Consider the following 23,899-nt stretch of genomic DNA (forward strand, 5'->3'; position numbering starts at 1 on the left):
TGGTTCACCTCACATTGGGGTGGAAATAATGTCTGTTTCTATTTATTTCTCAGCTTTAAAAATAGCATTTTTATTACTCAGGATAGGTAGCAGAAAGGCATATTGTGAAGGCTATCATAGAACAATTCTCAGCAAAAGTACATATGCTTCATCTTTGTAAGTTAAAGGTAAAGGTTTTCCCCTGACGTTAAGTCCAGTCGTGACCGACTCTGGGGTTTGGTGCTCATCTCCATTTCTAAGCCAAAGAGCTGGCGTTGTCCGTAGACACCTCCAAGGTCATGTGGCCGGCATGACTGCATGGAGCGCCGTTACCTTCCTGCTGGAGCGGTACCTATTGATCTACTCACATTTGCATGTTTTCGAACTGCTAGGTTGGCAGGAGCTGGGGCTAACAGTGGGCGCTCATTCCGCTCCCGGGATTTGAACCTGGGACCTTTTGGTCCACAAGTTCAGCCGCTCAGTGCTTTAACGCACTGTGCCACCAGTTTTTGTGTGCTTTCTATGTGGGAAACTGTTTTGCACAGAAAAACCATGTTCATTTCTGCAGAAACTAATTTTTGAGGACTTCCTGAACTATGAATACCAAACAAAATGTGCACAGAATTCTTTATTTTCTTCTGTGAAGGGAGAAAACAATGCTAATTGTTTGTTTTTACATATGAAGTCGAAATATATGAGAATTTACATTCATGCACCCACATAGTACCTGCAATAATATGCTTACTGGAATGTAATGGTATTCCACCATGAGAAAAACACCCCCATGTCACAACCAGGGAGTGTGAACAAAGATGGTATGAGCAGCTGCCTTACTTCTATACATTTGGAGCATTAAAATGTTAGGCTCTCACAGAACTAGTACAGTAGAGTCTCACTTATCCAACGTTCTGGATTATCCAACGCATTTTTGTAGTCAATGTTTTCAATGCATTGTGATATTTTGGTGCTAAATTCGTAAATACAGTAATTACTACATAGCATTAATGTGTAATGAACTACTTTTTCTGTCAAATTTGTTGTATAACATGATGTTTTGGTGCTTAATTTGTAAAATCATAACCTATTTTGATGTTTAATAGGCTTTTTCTCAATCTCTCCTTATTATCCAACATATTGGCTTATCCAATGTTCTGCCGGTCCGTTTATGTTGGATAAGTGAGACTCTACTGTATCTGTCTTATCGTGATGGTCATAAAGCTACTTTTCTGATCATGGGAAATCTGGTCCTTGCTTAGCATCTTGGTGCTACATTTGCTATATTATTGCCTTTGTGATATTGCTACATTATTTATTTGTGTAATTTATAATTTGTCCTTTCTATTGTAATAGCAAGATAGTAACATTACCAAAACAACCATACAGATATTTTAAAAGTAACAATAATACAATAATAAAGCAAACAAAAAAGTTGTTATATATATGTGTGTGTGTGTGTGTGTGTATACACACATACATACATACATACACATATACATATATACATACACACACACCCACACAGACGAGCGGGGCCACGAGGGCGCAGTGGGTTAAACCACTAAGCTGCAGAACTTGCTGACTGGAAGATCGGCAGTTCGAATCCATGGACAGAATGAGCTCCCATTGTTAGCTCCAGCTTCTGCCAACTTAGGAGTCCAAAAACATGCAAATGCGAGTAGATCAATTGGTACCACTTTGGTGGGAGAGTAACGCCGCTCCATGTAGTCATGCCAGCCAACCTAGGAAACATATATGAACAACGCCGGCTCTTCGGCTTAGAAATGGAAATGACCCCCACCCCCCAGAGTCAGACATGACTGGACTTAATGTCAAGGGGAAACCTATATACACACACACACACACACTCATCTACATTCCAGCAATTACTGCTACAACATTTCAGCTACATCTTACTACAAATAAACACAGCTGTTAGAACATAAACACAGGCATGAAAAACACATGTGCACAGACAGACACACATAAAAATAGCTAGCAAATGAAAGACATCTATGAAGCTCTCTCTGACTATCTGATGGCTTTTATCTAATTGATCTACTCCCTCAAAAATATTATATACTGTATTTAGGCAATCCCTCATAGCCCGAGAATGAGGGCCCTCCAAATGTAGTGTATTGATGGTGAAGGTGTAAGTAGTTATGGAGATCTATTCTTGACCTGTATGTTCTTCCGCAGTGAGGACATCAGTTTCCGGACAGAAGGCGGTCCCGGTCAGGATTGTCTTGACTTGCCTTCCTCTTGTCACATTTCTCCCTTAAGCCCTCCATTCATGCCTCTTTGAATTCTGCAGCACTGCAGGTTTTCTGATTAGCCACATAGGAAGCCTGTTGATAAATCTTACCAACCTCCACACTGAAATCTTTGCATAAAACTTCCAAAAAATTAACAGGTGCTTCAGTTATTTTAACTTCCACCTGCTGTTCTGGTAGGTCTTGTGCTCTCATGATTTTCTTTCTCTTCTTGAGATCTAGGAGCATCAATATTTCCACAATTTCTTCCTTATTGTACTTTCATTTCAGTGGCTAAATAATTTCTCATCAACCTCAAGCCATTACAAATGTGTTAGTTCAGTTGGTTTTGGATGAACTACAGATGTTCTCTTGACCTTTTTTAAAACAGCCATTTGCTTTGGAATCGTTTAAGTTGCCAGTTGATCTAAAAATTGGGGATTTTGTTTTTTGCCTTAATGTCACTTAAACACACAATAAATCTGCACTGTAATTTTTTGTGATCCCCTTTTGGAATGTAAATGTTCATTTCTTGTTAGTTCCCTTGTAGGAAGTTTTCTTATGGCTGTGTACACATGGTGGTACAAGTTCTTTCTTCAATATTTCTGAATTTTTTTTTGGTAGGTTACCAAATTACTGGAGCCCCCATTGGCGCAGTGAGTTAAACCGCTGAGCTGCTGAACTTGCAGAATGAAAGGACACCATTTCGAATTCGGGGAGCAGAGTGAGCTCCCGCTGTTAGCCCCAACTTCTGCCAACCTAGCAGTTTGAAAACATGCAAATGTGAGTACATCAATAGGTACTGCTCTGGCGGGAAGATAACGGTGTTCCATGCAATCGTACTGGCCACATGACCTTGGAGGTGTCTGGAGACAACGCCGGCTCTTTGGCTTAGAAATGGAGATGAGCACCAATCCCCAGAGTTGGACACAACTAGACTTAACATCAGGGGAAGACCTTTACATTTACCTACCAAATTATTAGATTATCAAGTGAAGGGAGGAGTTCTCCTCTCAAACATTTATTACCTGTATGCCTATATCCTGGGAAATTTCCTTTGTTTTGACTTTTATGGCAATATAATATAAACAAAACTTTTAGTCACATAGACTGTTGCTAATAATTGTCCTACCTCTAAAGATTTATTAGCCTTTAATGGCTTGTCTTAGACTACTCAAGTTTACTATTCAAATCACTTTATGGGGGAGTTTTATGACTAGCTACAGGTTTTGCTACTTGTGTTCCATTAATCAATAGTTTTGCTTTATTCACAACTGACATGTAGAAGAAAATCCATAAGGGAGATTAATTGTCCAGCAGATAAGAGTGAATTTTGCCAGGTAATTTTATCAATATCATCATTAAAAACAGCATTGTATTGATGGCATATGACTCCAGAACAATTTACTAGAATGCATAAATATATTTTAAATGTGTGCTGGACATGTGATCAACATGTTAGGAAATTTTATGTGATGGACATGTGAAAATGCCAAAAATACATATTTGGGTTCAAATACATACTTTACTACATAAGATTTGGGGGGGTTAATATTGAATTTAAGCCTGAACTGTTTTTTATTGGGACTGATGTATGAACCAATGGAAAGAAAATGGAAGAATATTTACTACAGTATATGACTGCTGCAGCAAGATTGCTATGTGCACAAAAATGGAGAAGTGCAGAAACACCACAAAAGTGAATTGGCTGATTAAAAAGGAATGCTTAGCTGAAATATATAAATTATCTGTTTTGATTAGAGAAAAATCACTGGTGGCATTTTTATTGTTTTTTTTTTGCAGAAAAAAGAGAAAAGAATTTTTTTTGTGTCAGGAATGACTTGAGAAACTGCAAGTTGCTTCTGGTGTGAGAGAATTGGCCATCTGTAAGGATGTTGCTCAGGGGACTTCCGGATGTTTGATGTTTTACCATCTTGTGGGAGGCTTCTCTCATATCTCTGCATGGGGAGCTGGAGCTGACAAAGAGAGCTCATCCATTCTCCCTGGATATGAACTGCTGAGTTGTCGGTCAGCAGTCTGGCTGGCACAAGAGTTTTAACCCATTGTGCCACTGTGGGCTCCAGATAATAAAATGACAACTGTAGATTTTTATAATTAGTAGGTTTGAATTAACAGAAGAAGTCTATGAAATATCAAGAAGTAAAATTCTAAATATTAGGATTTATAACCATTGGAAAGAAAGCTGAATATCGTTGTCTTTAATCATGTTTCTTTTTCTCTCTTTCTCCTCTTCTTTTTTCTATTTATACTTATTAATGTATCTTGAAACAGATCTCTAGCAGCCATGAGTTCCACAGTCTGTTGTGGCCACAGAAATGTGGTATCAGGGTCTTCGCCACTATTGACATACAGAGAAAATGCTCCTCTTTAGACCTAAAGGAAAAGACAGGCTTCTGTGGTGGGAAAGAGTTCTGTTCCCTAAGTTTAAATCTGAATAAGGCTGATTTATTTCTATAGCTTTTGTTGCATATTTTATATCATTTACTGAAAATTATAATGAGATATTACTAAAAATGTTTTTGTGACTTTTTGTAACCAAATGAGAAAATCATTAAAAATGCATGCTGCGATGCTCAAAGCAATTGTTCTTGTTAGTGGATTTATATTAACCAAAGAAATCATGATCTGTAGATGATTTGACAGTAATTCACTCTGACAGATCTTTTCCATTTGCCAAAGGGCAAATGGAAGCTATTAATCATACTATCTCAAAGAAATCTTAGTGATCTTAAGGAGACTATAATTTTATGTATGAAATCAGATGAATCTTGAGTCGAATTAACTGAAAATGACAATTATCCTATCCTCAAGCTGCATCCACTGGACAAAGACTGGATCACTACTAAACACTTTTCTGCCAAGAGAATACAATGTTTCACAGACATAGTAAATTTTGCTTGCTTATTGATTGGTCAGGATGCACACCAGCCTCTCTGGGCGAAGGTTTTGTGGAAATCCTATGTTCCCAATATTGGCATAATGGGGCTGCCCATGAAATCCTAAACAGAGATAACAAGTGAAGATATTACCTGACTCAGGAAAGCAAGGAAGAGCCTTTCCCACATCTGTTGTCTATGCTTCCACTGTTATAACAGAGAACAGGATTCTGATGAATTCTACAGCCGATCACAGTGCATTACCAACAGAAGGGTGCAGACCATTCAAAACCACCAAGTTTTGTTATCTTTGCATTGCCACTATCTGAGGATCACAACTAGACACAGTGAAGACATCTGCCCTTGTGCTTTGCTGCTGAGTACAAATGCCCAGTGTGGAAGACATCTCACCACGTGAAAACAGTGGATGTGGCTCTTAATGAGACATGCCGCATTCTCACAGGATGTCTATGCCCTACACCACTAGAGAAATTACAGTTTAGCCGGTATTGCACCACCTGACATCCGCTGGGAAGTAGCAGCCAGCAATGAAAGGACCAAGGCAGTGACATCTCTGACCCATCTCCTGTTTGGATATCAGCCAGCACGCCAACACCTTAAACCAAGAAATAGTTTTCTAAGATCTACAGAGATACTTGCAGGAATGCCTCAAGAGGCGAGAGTCTAAATGTGGCAGGTTAGAACCAGGAACCTCAATCTATGGCTGATACCAAATGAGAGACTCCCTCTTGGGCACACAGAAGACTGGGTGACTTGGAAGGTGCTGAACAGACTGTGCTCTGGCACCACGAGGGGCCACAAAATGGAATCCACGACATGCAAGTGTAGAGAAGAGCAACCACAGACCACCTATAACAATACAGCCTGAGCCCTGCCACATGCACAATGGAGGACCTTCTTATAGCAACACCAGAGGCACTCCAAGTGGCCAGCTCCTGATCAATGGACATTTAGTATAATGCCAAGTTTTTAACTTTGTGTTTTTAAATACATTACAACTGTACTCTCTGTTTGCTTCTGATACGATAAATAAATATTGCCATGTGAACTGCATCAGCACAGGAATGAGAAGAGTACTTCTCCAAATATTTTGGACTTCACAGTCCCAGCCTCTGCCCAAATCCCTAGCTATGCTCAGAAGAGATGGATGGGAACTACACTCCAAAACAGCTGAATACCCACCTGTTGACTATTCCAGTCTTTACAAAGCTCATATACTGAAAACATTGAATCACAGTCTAAGTAAAGGAATACATGCTCCGTTCAGCCTTTTAGCCAAGCAGACCGTGAATAATTGACCAAGGGGCTGGGGGGGGGGGGGGGAGACAATATTCTGTAGGGCTGTTAGCAATAAAAAGGCTAGAACAAAAGTTATGTCTGTTCAGAGTGCATAAACACAGTAATATAATCAAAATAATATCCTATGTGGAAGTGCAGGAAGCTTTACTTGTTATTCTTCTCTTGATTTTTGAATTTTCTCAAGTGCATGAACTTGGTAGAATCATGAGAGCTGGATGAAACCATACCCCTCCCACACAGAGATAGTTGCACAAAAGAAGTTCATAACTGATGCCCTGAAGACCACAGTAAAGGCCTGACGGTTTTTGAGGCCTCTTTTGAGGACTCGGGCTGTGGTGCAGGCTGGAGAGCAGCTGCAATCAATCACTGCAATGAATCACTCTGACCAGGAGGTCATGAGTTCGAGGCCCGCTTGGAGCCTATGTTTGTTTGTCTTTGTTCTATGTTAAAAGGCATTGAATGTTTGCCTATATGTGTAATGTGATCCACCCTGAGTCCCCTTCAGGGTGAGAAGGGCAGAATATAAATGCTGTAAATAAAATAAATAAATAAATGCGAAAGGAAATGTCCCACATCTAGGATCCCTACTCCATGCCAGTCCACTCCATGGCAGGGAAACAAACCACGGGTACTATACCTTGTTTTAGAGAAAGCTTGCCACTACTGGAGGCATATGGGAAAGCTAATTATTTTTCTCCCTGCCTTTTTAAAGTAGGAAAGGTATCTAGGGATGTCTGGAGCCTTCAATAATAACTTGGGGGTATTTCTTCAGAGGAAGAAATTAAAAGCGATGTAACTCAATGACAGAGCATGTACTTTGCTTGCACAAGGTCCCATGCTCCCCCGCCCCCGTCACCGGCAATTTGTATTTTTTTTTATCATATCAGAAACGAATTGAGAATATACTACAAGCCGCTTCTGATGTGAGAGAATAGGTCATCTACAGAGACGTTGCCCAGGGGGTGCTTGGATAGGTTCCCATCCTGTGAGAGGCTTCTCTCATGTCCCTGTATGGAAGCTGGGGCTGACAGATGGGAGCTCACCCCGCCTTGCGGGCTCAAACAGCTGACCTTCAGATCTTCAGGTCCGTAGTTCAGCCGGCACAAGGATTTAACCCATTGTGCCACCGCAGCTCCGGCTATTTGTACTTGAGGCTGCGAAAAGCCTCTCTTTGAAATTCTGGAGAGCCACTCCCAAGCAATATAGATGTCATTTGGCCAGATGCACTAGAAACTTAAAGCAAGAAAATTCAGTCAGAATGAGTTTTGGTAATAGTTCATGTATATCATCTGTGTAATGCACTAATTTAAATGTTAAAATATATATTTGTGCTTTACTTACACTAAATTCTAATAAAGAGTTTTGTGTGAAACAAATAGTGTTTTACTGAATGTTTCTTCTTGATACAAAGGACAATTCACATGATGATATTTCAAGTGCACTTGGACACAAATAGGTAATTCCAGTCTAGTTGCTCCAGGAGAGAATCTAAAAATCTATACATTTTAGGAGAATACAAAAGCACTGTTTAAAATATGTTATTTGTTTCATGAGTATCCTAGAATAATTCCCCAATTTATCCACAGTGCATAGGTAAGGGGGCAATAAAATAAGTATATTGGTAACCAAGTAGCTTGCATTTTAAATAGTGGGTCTGATTTTCCATTTCCTTTTAGAAACAGTTGCTTATCGACTTGAATTACCGCTCTGACCGTCTTGTCCATGAAGTCTCCCGCCGTCATGCTAAACATATAGGCACAGCCTCTGGGAAAGGCATGAACTCTGGCCTTTCTGGGTCATGGGTCTGACTTGCTATTCTGGTGCTCACACTTGTTCCGTCACAGTTTATGGAGACACTAATCTTATGGTGTTTGCCCTTTCTTTTAACTATTTTTATTTCTTATAACCACTAACAGACACAATCCAGGTCATCCTTTCTGTAATGTAATTTGTACTGTTTCACTGGCACTCCATTTAAAAGCGACTGGACAATTTACAGCCCGTCAGGTTAGACGTAAAATCGTACCATCCTAACATAATACTGGTAACAGTTTTGTGCATACCAAGAGCATACCCAAAGTACATATTCAAATATGTGGAGGGGGGCATGCTTATGAATGAAAATATTGATTTAAAAACCTTCAGATACTCTGTGAGTTTCATGGACTTATTAGATACTGAGTGCACACTTCAAGGATTGGATGTCCAATTGTCCACGACCTTCCTGCCTGAGTGCTTTATTCAAATCCTTAGGGGATTTTTTCATTCCAGCACAGAAAATACAGAAGGATAGTTGCTCCACTCAGAAGAACCAAATAACTCTCATAAGCTACTTCAAGGAGACTCTCTCAAGAAACTGCATGGCCTAAACTCAGGGCTGCCTTGTAGTTTTACTCTCCATAGGGCTCCTGAAGCACCTCTCATGCAACTTGTGAAAGGCAGTTGGACAACTATCATCACAGGAGTTTTGGACGCAGGAATAGGGAATGCATTGTTGCACCTCAGCACTGGTTAACCTTGCTCTTAATGCACACTCCACCACAACAGACTTTTTTTTCAATTTATTGATAAAAGATAGCAAAATCTTAATAAAAAGCAATAAAGAAAGCAGTAATTCAATCGCAAAGGCAATCTGCAGAATATAGTTCAAAATCTCTGTAGAAAATAGTTCAAAGTCTCTAATATAGCAAATTAGTCCTGAAAAACAAGGCAGCATGAACTCCAAAATACAATCCAAATACAGAATCTGGGCAGGAACAAAAGCAAGAATCTTTTTCCATGAGCAGAGACAAGGTAGGAATTAAGCTTCCAAAATCAACGTTGCTTCATCTGAAATCTTTCCCTGTTTCTCCCTATTTAACCATGCTCACAAGCTAAGAAAGCATTCCTCTGACCTTGGGTTCCCACACGTTTACTAGTTATTCTCACAGAATGCCTGGGATGAACTCTTAACCTTAACCATCTCTATCTAAGGAAGACTCTGACTCGCTGCCTGAGCAACCTGGACTTTGTTGATGTTCTAAATCTTGTGAAAGGTCACCCTTATCACTAACTTCAGCTTCCCTGCTAGCCTGTGAACTTTCTGACAATTCAGAGCCTCCAACATTTCCTTGGTCAACCTACATAAACCTAAATCCCCCTTCATCATCAGACTGAACCACAACACACAGAGTATTAAGTCAGTGGGTGCAGAGAGACTGGGTGACAATTACATATGCTCCAAAGCTGCCACTTAGCTAATCCTTGTGACCTAATGATAAACAGGTGGTTTCAGAAACAAAGTTTGGAGCAGAGAAGAAATTCCCAGCACTTTGATCACAGTGATATATGCCACATAACAATTATTTTTAATGGCAGACTTATCATAGGCCATGAGAACCTTTCAGATTTGTTGTCGTTTGGAATACACAGTCATTTTGCTGGAATAACAGAACTGAGTCATCCAAGATTCTAAGGAACATCAACAATATTGCCTACTATTCCATCTGTTCTACCATCTTTCAGCCACTTTCTGTACAGTATAGCATAGCTTAAAAACATTGCTGCCCTTAGAATCATTGCTGTCTCTTCACTCCTGCAAGCTAAAGTGATGATCTCCTGTCTTAACACTGCAAAGTTTGAGGGTACTATAATGGGTTACAATCTTCAGTCTGATTGTTTTTCTTTTCATTAGTTTATCTATTTTGTTTTGCTTTGGAATGTGTAACTTTTTTTTCCGTGTCAGGAGCAACTTGAGAAACTGCAAGTCGCTTCTGTCATGAGAGTATTGGTCATCTGCAAGGACATTGCCCAGGGGACACCCAGATGTTTTGATGTTTTGCTATCCTTGTGGGAGGCTTCACTCATGTCTCCACATGGAACTGGAGCTGACAGAGGGAGCTCATCCGTGCTCTCCCTGGGTTGGATTTGAACCAGCAACCTTCAGGTCAGCAACCCAACCTTTAAGTCAGCAGTCTGCCAGCGCAAGGGTTTAACCCACTGTGCCACAGAGGAGTCATTGTGCCCGATAGTGTAAAACTATTAATGTAGCATTTGGATATCATGGCACTTATAGTTTTAAGATATTTACAGTACTAAGTCCAGAGACAAATTATGGCAAGGTGCTCAAGGCTGCAAAATGATATCTAATTTACTGAGAGTAAGCTCCACTAAAATGTAAACATGTTTTGAGGATAGTGCCATAAAACAGGCATGCAGACTTCTACTATTGCTCTAAAGTAAAACACTAAAACTAAATTCAAAGACAGGTACTGGTATCTGGAGAAGATTATGCTGTGTTCTTAAAATCAATTCATAAAGATAACCTATACATGACTCTACAATGAGTTCTATTAGTTTTATGGAAGAATGTAATTAACCATTCTGTTAAAATTGCTATGAAGATGAGCTAACATATTGCTGCTACTACTTTGTGTTCATTATACATTTTCCCTCTTAATGCCAGAGAGTTTTCGAGTTAGGCATTAATTAAGATCTCTGTTTTCCTCATAATGTTCTCTGGTGATGGGCTCCATCTGCTGACAATGCACTTCAGTACATGTCTGATCTGAAATTAATCCCTTCGGGTTTAGTGGGTTTCTTGCTCAGGAAAGTGAATATAAGTCCTGCACTCTGAATTGTCATAAATTACATCAGAATGCGAAACTCTTGTAACACTAGTGGATGTGACCTTTGGCCAATCAGAATGGTATGACTTTTCCAAAAATGTGCTTCAAAGGCAATTCTACAGTTTATTTTGGTTGTAATGGAAACCCTACCATGAATTGCAAGATCCATGTGGGAGGAGATAGAGGCTATGTTCATAGGGAGCACTGCTGGGATGAGAAGTGCTAAATTTCCTCTCCCCAGATGTTGTAGTTAGGGCCACATTAAGGTCTTTGTAGATTCTGAACACTCTTATATTAAAGTCCCCATCTTGCCCGATGTACTAATAGGGACAAATAGGCATAATTGCCCAAACCGTCCTATCGACCTCTACGGACCACAAATGTACATACAGTAGAGCCTCACTTATCCAAGACTTGCTTATCCAAGGTTCTGGATTATCCAATGCATTTTTGTAGTCAATGTTTTCAATATATCGTGATATTTTGGTGCTAAATTAGTAAATACAGTAATTACAACATAACATTACTGCATATTGAACTACTTTTTCTGTCAAATTTGTTGTCTAACATGATGTTTTGGTGCTTAATTTGTAAAATCATAACCTAATTTGATGTTAAATAGACTTTTCCTTAATCCCTCCTTATTATCCAAGATACTCACTTATCCAAGGTTCTGCCAGCCCGTTTAGCTTGGATAAGTGAGACTCTACTGTATCTGTTAAAAGGTAAAATTATCTTTATTTTGAATGTTTGTTTTTCTTCCCATTTCCTGATTTTTTTTTCTTAATCTTATTTTCACAGGCCCTGCATTTTTCATATGTCCTAGGCACTGTTCTCTGGTTGTATCGCTTATGAAAACCTTGACTATAGTGGGCCACAACCATCCATGAACTGAATATAGCGGGGGCAAGGATCTAAACTCCTGCAAACTGCCTGATCATGTGCTGAGCAATGACTGCTGATCTCATGAAATCAACATTTCTTTTCCTGCTTGAATTTTAATTTCAAACAGCTTCAAATATTTATTTTTAAGCAACAGACCCACACAGCACTATCCCAACTACCCACTCTATTACAGATGACTCACTTATTTCTTTTACAGTTTAATGACAGCTGGGAAAATAAACTGATCACCTATATCCATATTTTTCTTTTTACCCAGAACAGATATTTCAGTTTACAAAAGTAATGGGAGAAAAGGCAAGAACTCCTAGTGGCTAGTGAGAGTCAAGAGTCTAGGACCCCATAAAATCTTAAGGTGGTTCTGAGTGATGTTATTGAGCTTCCAGAACCCACCACGACACATCCCAATTTTCTCCCTCTACTTTCTCTCTATTCTACCCATGCCTGTACCTCCTAGGAGATATGAAATTAAATTCCAGACCCCAGTGGGTTGAGCAGAGGGCCTAGTCAACCAAAGCCACACTGTTACTGCTGAGAGCCTCATAGCTAATGATATGTTGGACATGTTGGATGTGTACAGATGGGTGTTCTTGGGGACACCTGCTGGACATTTCCCTGCTGAAGTGGAAAGCAACCGGAGTACATACTCTCCAACAAGTCATAGATGAAAAACAGGGCACATGTGGCCAAAGTGGAAAGGGTTATGAATAAATAAGAATATACAAACTATATGCACAAGTCCATAGAACAGTGGTTCTCAACCTTCCAAATGCCATGACCCCTTAGTATAGTTCTTCATGTTGTGGTGACCCCCAACCATAAAATTATTTTCTTTTCTTCATAACTGTCATTTTGCTACTATTATGAATCGTAATGTAAATATCTGATATGCAGGATGCATTTTCATTCACTGGACCAAATGTGGCCAAAATTTGAATACTGGTGGGGTTGGAGGGGATTGATTTTGTCATTTGGGAGTTGTAGTTGCTGAGATTTATAGTTAACCTACAATCAAAGGGTATGCTAAACTCCTCCAACGATGGAATTGAACCAGACTTGGTACACAGAACTCCCGTGACCAACAGAAAATACTAAAAGGGTTTGGTGGCCACTGACCTTGAGTTTTGGAGTTGTAGTTTTGGAGTTGGCCCCCCTGATGGCACAGTGGGTTAAAGCGCTGAGCTGCTGAACTTGTGGACCAAAAGGTCCCAGGTTCAAATCCCGGCAACGGAGTGAGCGCCCGCTGTTAGCCCCAGCTCCTGCCAACCTAGCAGCTCGAGAACATGCAAATGTGAGTAAATCAATAGGTAACTCTCCGGCAGGAAGGTAATGGCGCTCCATGCAGTCACGCCAGCCATATGACCTTGGAGGTGTCTATGGACAACGCTGACTCTTCGGCTTAGAAATGGAGATGAGCACCAACCCCCAGAGTCGGTCACGACTGGACTTAATGTCAGGGGAAAACCTTTACTTTTACCTAGTTCACCTACACCCAGAGTGCACTGTGGACTCAAACAATGATGGATCTCGACCAAACTTGGCACAAATACTCAATATGCCCAAATGTGAACACTGGTGGAATTTGGGGAAAACAGACCTTGACATTTGAGAGTTGTAGTTGCTGAGATTTTTGGTTAACCTACAATTAAAGAGCCCCTTGAACCCGTCCAATGATAGAATTGGGCCAAACTTCCCACACAGAACCCCCATGACCAGCAGAAAATACTGGAAGGATTTGGGAGGGATTGACAGTGATTTAGGGGAGATGGAGTTCACCTACCTCCGGAGAGCACTGTGAAGTAATATGTGTTTTCTGATGGTCTTTGGTGACCCCTCTGACACCACCTCCCTGCTACCTGAATGCAAAGATTTTTTGCTCTGAATTCAGTGTGCAGCAGTGGCAAGTACAGACAGTCCCCAAGTTATGAACAAGATAGATAATGTAGGCTTGTTCTTAAATTGAATCTGTATGTAAGTCAGAATACAGGGAAGGGTTAACATCCCTGTGTTGTTAGTTTTTTTGTCTGTGTCCCTGTTCAGAAGATTTCCCTTCATTTTCTGTCCTTGTGAGAATTGGATTTTGAAAAAAATGGTGTGTTGTTGAAACAAGGATTGGTGATAAAGCTTCGGTGGAGAGACCTTTTCCCCAGGATAACTCTTCTAAGAATGAATTCCACTTCCAAGGGGTAGATTTCTCTCGCTTCCTGTTGTCTCACCCTTGTTCTTAACTGTGAGGATGTCAAACTGGGACTCTCCCTGCCAAATTGAAACAGTGGGAGGGAATGAGTGCAAGCCTCAATTGAAGTAAGCTGGGGGGAAAGTGGAAAGAAAGAGAAACTAATGCAGCTTAAGAGCATCTGACAACATAGGATGACAGAGCCCTAACTAAAATTGACCTTACAAAATCAGGAGAGTTAGAGCATGTGGAAGAGCAGGAGCAGAGAGGAGAGCAATGGGGCTGGTTATACCATTTCTAATTCTATCCCCTGCTTGGACCAGAAACTAAAATGTGTGGGTAGCATAGTGCTGTGCTGATCTCACTCTTCTTCTTCCGTCAATCATGAACTAACCACACACAGTAGATCACAAAGGTGTAAAGAAAACAAACAGGGTGTAATAACACTCTACTCACATTTTAATAGCTTCTGCCTTAAAGAACCTGCACAATCAGCAAATAGCAAACAGCAGTAGGTAGAAATAGCAGTAGAAATAACAATCTGATCTTAATATTAGAAAAGTATTTTTATAGGAAAGGGAAAGTTTAGATATGGAATTCTTGCAGATCAATCAGGGTGGAAGGGTCAGGCTGTATTAAATGAACCCCTTGAACTCTGTATAGGTATGGCTGCATTGCTAATTTAAAGCCAAGTGCGTTCTCAAGGAGCCTAGGGGATAAAAGCCTTGTGACTTGAAGGTTGGGTTGCTGACCTGAAGGCTGCCAGGTTCGAATCCCATCCGGGGAGAGCGCATATGAGCTCCCTCTATCAGCTCCAGCTCCATGCGGGGACATGAGAGAAGCCTCCCACAAGGATGGTAAAACATCAAAACATCCGGGCGTCCCCTGGGCAACATCCTTGCAGATGGCCAATTCTCTCACTCCAGAAGCAACTCCGGTTGCTCCTGACATGAAGAAAAAAAAAGTTCTCATAGACCCTATTTTGTACAAGACTTTATCCCAAAGCAATGTGCCTGAAATTTGAGTTTCTCAATAGGGGCCCTGTTGCGTGTCTTGTGAACCTAAGTTGATGCATACTTACCACAATAGTTTACCTTCAGTACCCAGTGCTGAAATTGCCTGCCAAGAGAAACTAGGCCGGCTCCATCTCTTTTGCAGATAATGCTGAGTTGTTCTGCATGACCTTTGTTCTGGGTATTTTAATTGGTTGTAAATTACATTTAAGGAATATGTGTAGTTAATGTGTTGTCGAAGGCTTTCATGGCCAGAATCACATGGTTGTATGTTTTCCGGGCTGTATGGCCATGTTCTAGAAGTATTCTCTCCTGACGTTTCACCCACATCTATGGCAGGTACCCTCAGAGGTTACCCCACAACCTCTGAGGATGCCTGCCATAGATGTGGGCAAAACGTCAGGAGAGCATACTTCTGGAACATGGCCATACATCCCGGAAAACATACAACAACCTTATGTGTAGTTAGTTTGTAAAAGTCATATATGTATTTATCCATTGTACATTACCATAAAGGAACTGGAAGACTAAAGGGTAAAATATTAATGCAACAAACAAATTAGACAGTGTAATAAATCCTAGGGATAGTTTCTCTAACTGGTATTCTCAAGTGAATAATTTTCACAGGCCTTACATAACTGAATTTTATGGGTGAAAACAGAGCTATTCTACTCATCATATTTGAAACTAGATCATCATTTTAGTTCAGAACTACGGTCCACTGTGTGCTCGTTCTTCATTAGAGTGCAGAATAAAATAGTGATTCGCAGAATAGAAACACTGAAAGAAAGTGTTGAGTAGCAGCAAATGCAAGAAAGACAGAAAATTACTAATCAGTTATTGTTTGTCTAATGCACGAAGACCAAACAGTAGAGTCTCACTTATCCAACATAAATGGGCCGGTAGAACATTGAATAAGCGAAAATGTTGGATAATAAGGAGGGACTAAGGAAAAGCCTATTAAACATCAAATTACATTATGATTTTTCAAATTGAGCAACAAAACATCATGTTTTACAACAAATTGACAGGAAAAGCAGTTCAGGACATGGTAACGTTATGTAGTAATTACTGTATTTACAAATTTAGCACCAAAACATCACAATGTATTGAGAACATTGACTACAAACACATTGACTACTAAAAGGCAAACTGCATTGGGTAATCCAGAACGTTGGATAAGCGAATGTTGGATAAGTGAGACTCTATTATGTGTGTGTGTGTGTGTGTGTGTGTGTGTGTGTAGCTTACCCAATTAATCAGGGGCTTTCAAGACACTAAAGCATGCTTATGTTGTCTACATCTCTACTCATCATTTCTACCTCGTCTGCTGTGCACTCAGAATGATTGCCTCTGAATGTGTTCTGTCCTGTTTCTTGTCATTTTAAATAATGTAAACTGTTCCTCACTAGCCAAGTGAATAACACATTCATCTGTTGTTTTAGCACTTGAGCGATCACTATGTAAGTTTGCATCCATACATCCTTAGTCTTGAGAACTTCTGTGGAGGATTGCTAATGAGAATTGTGGTTTTCTTAAAATACGCAGCCAATTTTCAGTGAAATCAGATGATTGCATATTATGTTGTAACTTATTGTAAGCATATCCGATGATGACTTGGGGTGCATTTCTGCAAAGAGGAATGTGTTGTGTGACAGTGTTGCCATGCTTTGAACATGTTGCTTGCATTGACAAGGGGCTGTGGAGAAAGCTCTCATTAGCTAAGAAGAGTTTCTCTAAGTCTGGCCAGTTTATTATGCAGCTGCAAGCAGTACAGTATTGCCAACTCAGTCTCAAGGGCATTCTCATGACTAAGAGGTGTTTTGATGTATGTGGCAATGGACTAAAAAACCTACACAAGAGGAAATGAAGCTATTATCTTGACAAAATGGAATGAAAATGTGTAACATTGGAATTGTGTTATCTTTAAACGTATTCTCCTTTAGGATTCGGCTGCTCGCTAAAGGAGCAGGCTGAGAGTCCAGTGCCTGGTGCACCCCGCTACCTTGAAGACTAGATCAACATGCAAATTTGGCTTGAAAGCAACAGGATCAGAGGTATATTGCTTTCAAGTCTGAAAGAATGTCTGACACTCAAAAGCATGCAGTACAGTACACATTTTATTTTCTTTGACAGCTATTCAAAGTCCCTGCACCCTCCCCTGATTGGCCAGAAACCAGCCCAGTTTCAATCTGGGCTCCTGTTGGCTGAGGAATCCTCATGACATCAAAGGTGCATAGAGTTTCCTGTTGTGACTCAGAATGACTCTGATGGGGATTGTGGGGTTCAAGTTCCAGATGTTTAAGATGATGGGATTCAGGTTCAAGATGACTCTGATGGGAATTATGGGATTCAGGTTCAGAGTGTTCCTGCTGTGAGAGATGAGGAGCGGAGGCATTCCCACGGCAGGGAATGGTGTTGATGATACTGGAGATGATACTGAAGCTAGCCAGGTGCAAAAGGGAGGACAGCTCCCAGTTAGAGAGCAAGCAGACAGAGGCTGCTGCTAACAAGCTGTCTGGCCTTGAGGAAATGGAATCTCTGGATCAAGCTGGCCGTTTGGAATTTCGGGTTCGCAGGAGTGTTAGAATAGCAAACAAGAAAGAGGTCAGAGGCCAAAGAAATGCGTTCATGCTATGCAGGGAATATTAAAGGGTGTGCTGAGAGAGAAACCTTTGTCAAAAGCAATGTCTCATTTGAGTTAGAAGCAGCTCTTGCTCTCTTGGATTATCCTACAGCTTTGTGTATTCAAGTTCATGGGACTATGTCATGTATTAATAGAACCTTGTTTTATGCCTAATGTTTTCTTGGATTAATCTTTATAGCCTTGGTTTTGCAACAACCTTTTGGATCTTTACTTTTGCTTTTTAAGAACTATTTATTTCCTATTTCCTAATAAACTACAAAAAACTTCAACCTGTGTACAGCCTGGTGTGTTCAGCAAGGTGAAACTAACCAGAGGTGCGATATCTCCTCTGTGGCAGGAAAAATGAACAGCTGTCATTTGCTAGTTTGAAGCTAAAGTAGTTTGGAAGGTCCACCCTGGAAAAAGGCTAGATAGGCAAAATGAGTTGAGGCTATATGTAAAACAGTCATGATGAGATTATGGACCAAGTCCAGTTTGCACAAAAAGAGATCCTCAGATAACACAATGGGCTGCTATTTAAATTTAAACTGTTCAGTCTGAAGCTATACGTTGGTAATGTCTGGCGGCGGTTCATCTCCAGATTCCCTTGAGAGATTGAAAATTTTAGTTGATAAAATTAACTTTTCTGGTTGGTATTGTATCCTCTTGATGAACCCACCTCACAGCAGGTGAGGAGCCTGAAAAGCCCTACAGGGACACACACAAGCATAATATAGTATTGAAGTTTTCCCAAAAAGCAAGCTCTGGACTGCATAAGTGCAAATATTATCCCCCACTCCAACACATCTTTACTATTTTTAATACAGTATATAACATATATGTGAGGGGAAGTCATAGGGAGGAGGGAGCAAGCTTGTTTTCTGCTGCCCTGCAGACTAGGACACGGAACAATGGCTTCAAACTACAGGAAAGGAGATTCCACCTGAACATCAGGAAGAACTTCCTCACTGTGAGAGCTGTTCGGCAGTGGAATTCTCTCCCCGGACTGTGGTGGAGGCTCCTTCTTTGGAGGCTTTTAAGCAGAGGCTGGATGGCCATCTGTCGGGGGTGCTTTGAATGCGATTTCCTGCTTCTTAGCGGGGGTTGGACTGGATGGCCCATGAGGTCTCTTCCAACTCTACTATTCTATGATTCTATGATTATTATTTTTAAGAAGACAGATATATAGTTCTGAGGCACAGAGTGAAACTCCCTTTTTAGGGGATTTGTAGATAGGATTTTGTGTAGGATTAGTGGGCACACACTTCTTCAGTTCCCCTCATGTGTTATATTGCTGAAAGATTAACTAATCCCCTTTGGAATGTGTAGTTTCTTAGAAATGAAGTCCACTGTGGGCAGAGGGGATATTATTGGTTTGACATTTTGAAACTTCATAAAGTGTAAAAATGTAATACATTTTTTATTTGATATTGTAATTCATGTTGAGTTTATCTTTTGGGAAGGGGGGTTCATTTTTCAACGATACTTTCTCCCAAAATTGGGATTTGGGACAATTTTTTTTTTAAAAAAAAGAACAATACCTTGAATGTGAATTAAACTAATCATGGTATTAAAACAGCTCAGATCTATACATAGTAGTCCTGTGCGATCAATGAAAAAAAGTTTCAATTCTCGTTACAAAATTAGGGTAGCGCGGACAACAGTTTCTAAAGTGTTTCTAAACTATTGTTAGGGGTATGTATCATAACTATAACGATATAACAAATTATTTGTTACTTTTGTTAAGTAATTGTACAAGGGGAGAGTTTAGTCTGCCAGGCAGGAAGAGCACAGTCAAACCACCCCCAACAGATACCCATCCAGCCTTTGAAATAACAACACAACAACAACAATAGGAAACCTACTAGGTAAACTTTGGAGTTACTGCCTCTCAATTTTGCCAACCTCACAGGTGTCAGGACCCAGGCTGCAGAGCACCAATAACCATGCGCAGAGACCAGAATCTATCTAATATCTTTATTAAAGGATTATATAAAGTCAATAAAAATAAGTGAAGAATAAAGTTCAGAAATAGACCTTTCAGGAAAGGTCAAATATAGTCCAAGAAAATAATGTCCAATAGGAGATATTAAGGTCCAAAGTTATAATCCAATAACCGAAACACACACTCTGCCGAGCAAAGTGTGGGGAAATGACAAGGTCCTTTAGTCCATTGAAGCTTGACAACAGGGCTGGAAAACAAACTAGATTCTTGGCAAACAAGACTTGATACAAGGCAACAAAAAGCAAGAACAAGGTCCGTGGCGAGGTCCGGGGAACAAGGCAGGCTTGGAACTAGAACAAGGTCCGTGGCGAGGTCCGGGGAACAAGGCAGGCTTGGAACTTGGTCCTGGAAACAAGGAACTGGAGTAGCGTAGTCCACACACGTTCTCACTCCTCAAGCTGACGAATTGACTCCGCAAGGATCTCCTTGCGGTAAAACACCTATATAGGATCTTGTTTTCCCGCCAAGGAACACTTTCCCTGGAGAACAAGAAGTGAAACCCAAACTGTGTCCAGATGCATGACTCCTTAGAATTTCCCAAGGGAAACAGGCTTAATCAGCTAATTGTCTGGCAGCGATTCTGGCGCTTCGGCGATTCGCCTCCCTAGCGCCTCTATCTCTATTATAATTATCCTTACGAGAGAACGGGGGAGAATTCTGCCCAAGGCTTGTTTGGCTGACTTCTTGAGGGCAAACATCCTGCAGGTGCAGGGGCTCCGATTCTGGCTGAATCGGTGGGAAACCCAAGTTTTCCTCTTCGTCTGCCACAATAGTACTAGGAACGGGACTACATGGCCCATGAGACATCACAACAGGGTTGATTCATCTACTAACAATCCCCTTCTTTTATCTCAAAATCCCTTTAGAGAACGAACACGGAGGAGGAGGAGGTGGCAACACAAGCTGGTAAGTAGGATTCTGGCAACTGAGAAATCTGTATAAAGACCAAGTAGCCACAGTAAGAACAGATCACGGAACGACGGACTGGTTTAAGATTGGGAAAGGAGTGTGGCAGGGCTGCATACTTTCACTCTCCCTATTCAACTTGTACACAGAAAACATCATGCGACGTGCGGGGCTTGAGGAATCCAAGTACGGAGTTAAATCGCTGGAAGAAACATTAACAACCTTAGGTATGCAGATGATACCACTCTGATGGCTGAAAGTGAGGAAGAGCTGAGGAGCCTTATCACCAAAGTGAAAAAAGAAAGTGCAAAATCTGGGTTGCAGTTAAACGTCAAGAAAACCAAGATCATGGCAACTACACCTATTGATAACTGGCAAATAGAAGGAGAAAATGTGGAGGCAGTGACAGACTTTATATTTCTAGGTGCAAAGATCACTGCAGATGCAGACTGCAGCCAGGAAATCAGAAGACGTTTACTTCTTGGAAGGAGAGCAATGGCTAACCTTGACAAAATAGTGAAGAGCAGAGACATCACACTGGCAACGAAGGTCCGCATAGTCAAAGCAATGGTATTCCCCATAGTAACCTATGGATGCGAGAGCTGGACTATAAAGAAGGAAGATAGACGCTTTTGAACTCTGGTGCTGGAGGAAAATCCTGAGAGTGCCTTGGACCGCAAGAAGATCCAACCAGTCCATCCTCCAGGAAATAATGCCCGGCTGCTCACTGGAGGGAAGGATATTAGAGGCAAAGATGAAGTATTTTGGCCACATCATGAGAAGACAGGAAAGCTTGGAAAAGATCACGATGCTGGGGAAAATGGAAGAAAAAAGGAAGAGAGGCCGACCAAGGGCAAGATGGATGGACGGTATCCTTGAAGTGACTGGGTTGACCTTGAAGGAACTGGAGGCGGTGACGGCTGACAGGGAGCTCTGGCGTGGAATCATCCATGAGGTCACGAAGAGTCGGAGACGATTAAATGACTGAGCAGCAGCAGGCAAATGAAGTTTGAGAAGGCAAGGACTCTTGTGGCAGAAAATTGAAAAGGCCCTGTCCTAAACTACATTTCCCAGAATTCTGCTTGCTTCCCACATTAAAGTCCCAATGTGAGTGTGGTCTTTGTCTGTCTTTCTCTGGGCTGGCCATATGCCAGAGGGGCCTCTTCCTTACCCAGCTATCCAGTCAAGCATCCCTCCCTCCCTCCTTCTGTCCCCCCTTGCTGCCCCCTTTCGGGAAAAGAGTGGGGCTTCTCCCTCCACTCACCATCCTCTTTGGAGCCTTTGGGAAAACCAAACCCAGCCCTTTAGTGGGAGAAGCGGTGCCCGCGATGGCGACCTGGAGCCATTTACGATACTTACATAACTCATCTAAAAGTCATAGGTCAGTGTTTTGAATTTTAAGGGGTTTTTTTGCATGGCTGCCTTTGGTGTTTTTAAATGTCACTTTGGATGTATGAATCTAAAAAAATACAAACTAAAAACAAATTACAAATGAAGTATTGCACAGCCCTAATACATAGTGAAATACAATTTCAAAGTAAAAGTTATTAGAAATAAATGATTTTAAAATAATACAAAACCCTTGGCTAATCTTTTAAAATGTGTGTGTGTGTGTGTGTGTGTGTGTGTGTATGCATCTTCTAATATAATGCCTTTGAGATTATGTTAAATCCTGAAATTCACACGCTGTATACTCTCACTCTACCTCATGCAGAACACATCATGCAACGTGTGTTGCTTGATGAATTCAAGACTGGAGTTAAAATTGCTGGAAGAAACATTAACGACCTCAGATATGCAGATGATACCACTCTGATGGCTGAAAGTGAGGCGGAGCTGAGGAGCCTTATCACCAAGGTGTAAGAAGAAAGTGGGTTTCAATTAAACATCAAGAAAGCCAAGATTATGGCAACCAGACTGACTGATAACTAGCAAATAGAGGGAGAAAATGTGGAGGCAGTGACAGACTTTATATTTCTAAGCATGAAGATTACTACTGACGCAGACTGCAGCCAGGAAATAAGACGATGTTTACTTCTTGGGAGGAGAGCAATGACCAATCTTGATCAAATAGTGAAGAGTAGAGACATCACACTAGCAACGAAGGTCCGCATAGTTAAAGCAATGGTATTCCCCATAGTAACCTATGGATGCAAGAGCTGGACCATAAGGAAGACTGAGCGAAGGAAGATAGACGCTTTTGAACTGTGGTGCTGGAGGAAGATCCTGAGAGTGTCTTGAACCACAAGAAGATCCAACCAGTCCATCCTCCAGGAAATAATGCCTGGCTGCTCACTGGAGAGAAGGATATTAAAAGCAAAGATGAAGTACTTTGGACACATAATGAGAAGTCAGGAAAACTTGAAGAAGAGAATGATGCTGGGGAAAATGGAAGGAAAAAGGAAGAGGGGCCAACAAAGGGCAAGAAGGATGGATGCTATCCTTCAAGTAACTGGCTGGATCTTGAAGGAACTGGGGGTGACGGTGGCCAACAGGGAGCTCTGGCATGGGCTGGTCCATGGGTCACAAAGAGTCGGAAGCGACTGAAGGAATAAAAAAAAATGTAATATTAACTTTGACAACTGATCTGATATCAAGACAGTAAAAATTTTGAATCAAAGACAGCTTCTGTTTTGGGATATCTATACATGTATTGTAGAAGAGGAATTCCTTTCTAGCTGTGCCTCTTCTAATACTATTTTTTTAAATGCTACGAATATGGTTTTTGTGAATTAAACATTTTAAAACTGATTAATCCCATCAATTAAGTACCTTGCTATTGTAGACCTAATTAAAAGGTCAAACGGAAATAAGGTATATGCAAAAAGAGCAAGTTGAATAGTACGTTAATTAAACTCTACAGGTGTCGTTAAAATCAGAACTAAAAGTAATGGCTTAATTTTCATATGAAATATGAATATGCCTTCCCCAAACAATCAGTGTTTAATTCTAGATTATTGCTTTTTAAAAAATCCCTTTTCTCTTAATTTTGTTCCCTTTGTTCTCTGCAGCTCTCAGTAGCCAGGCTCTTTATTCCACTATTCCTCAAAAATTAATCCTTTCATAGATGGAGAAGAACCCCTGGAGATGTAGAAAAGATCTCTTACATTCTACCAAACTATAAAAAATATTCAGTACAATGAAAATAAAATGATTTATTTCAATTGGAGTGATTAGGGAATACATTTTGTTTAATCAGAACTATGCTGTTCATTACA

The 23,899-nt window shown here is 40.7% G+C and overlaps 1 long non-coding RNA gene across 2 annotated transcripts in view; it reads left to right on the plus strand.

Moving 5' to 3' along the window:
* LOC134297708 (uncharacterized) overlaps nt 1-18,060 on the plus strand; it is a 67,544-nt gene extending 49,484 nt beyond the window's left edge. The window contains exons 2-4 of one of the 2 annotated variants that reach the window (XR_010004553.1): nt 2,853-3,011; nt 17,091-17,201; nt 17,281-18,060. This is a non-coding gene — a long non-coding RNA (uncharacterized LOC134297708). Of the gene's footprint in view, nt 1-2,852; nt 3,012-17,090 lie in introns of both variants that reach the window. The other variant, XR_010004552.1, reaches the window with a different exon arrangement.
* The last annotated feature ends 5,839 nt before the right edge of the window (nt 18,061-23,899 follow it).

This window comes from Anolis carolinensis, chromosome 3 (genome assembly GCF_035594765.1).
Source record: "Anolis carolinensis isolate JA03-04 chromosome 3, rAnoCar3.1.pri, whole genome shotgun sequence".
NCBI lineage: Eukaryota > Metazoa > Chordata > Lepidosauria > Squamata > Dactyloidae > Anolis > Anolis carolinensis.